A 1,037-nucleotide genomic window follows, 5' to 3' on the forward strand; every position below is an offset into this window, starting at 1 on the left:
TGTTTCAAACCTTTATATCCTCACATTCTTCTATAGAAATGATATGCATTTAAATTATTCCAAACGTGTGAGAACGCACTTCTTATCAGAGAATTCAGATACTATTTAAGATATTTTATTCTTTTAATGTTAAAATATTTATCTGTACCTATCTTAGACTCTACAGTTTTTCAGATTATAAAACTATATTTAACTAAAGAACCAAATCACATTTCTCTTACTCGTTCCTTCATTCTTACTCGATCTTCTAATAGTAAAGTCATGTAGCACACTTACAGCCAGCTTAACTAGACTATACGCTCCGGGATTCCAATAAGTACGTCTCTTTGAGATTCTTTCTTCTTGCATGGCACAGTGTTTAAGCTGGCCATCCTTGATAATAGAGATAAGACCTGGCTGGTCAAATAATTCATCAAGCTCCCTGTTCTTCTTGCAATTAGCCATTCACCATTACTCTGCCGAATGTGTTTTACAAAATAAATTTTAATTCCTTAGATTATCATTTCACAGATTCTAAACCTTTTTATTTTCCATGATAAGAAGAGAGTTTCACTGGCGTAATTAACTTACATTATCTTAAATAAACGTATTTCGTCTTTCATACCAGAAGTTTGAAGCTCAACTAATACCTAGAGAATTCATTTTCAAAAATGAAGTATACGATAAATATCTTTCAAAGCTGATGAAGAATTCATAGTGTTTAGATAGCCTGATGTTAAATAGATGTAGACGGAACAAAAATTAAAAACTATCCTTGCATGTATAATATTTTATTTAATTTGTTTATTTTTGCTTCTATTGTGTTAGGAGGATTGGTCTTGTATTAAATCTTCTTAAGAATAATTGTCTTTATTAAATTTATGATTATTAGCGCAAATAAATAGCTACAAATTATTTAGACAAGGAATATTTACCGTTTGCGCAGTTTTTTAGAACCCAAGCCCCTATAGAATTTGTCCATTAATTTATTGAAAAAAAATAAGAGAAAATAAAAAATCAAACATATGCCTGATAAGAATAATTCAAACTTAAACCTG

The sequence above is a fragment of the Rhodnius prolixus genome, unplaced genomic scaffold (assembly GCF_049639745.1).
Source record: "Rhodnius prolixus isolate KJV_2025 unplaced genomic scaffold, Rpr scaffold_13, whole genome shotgun sequence".
NCBI classification, from domain to species: domain Eukaryota; kingdom Metazoa; phylum Arthropoda; class Insecta; order Hemiptera; family Reduviidae; genus Rhodnius; species Rhodnius prolixus.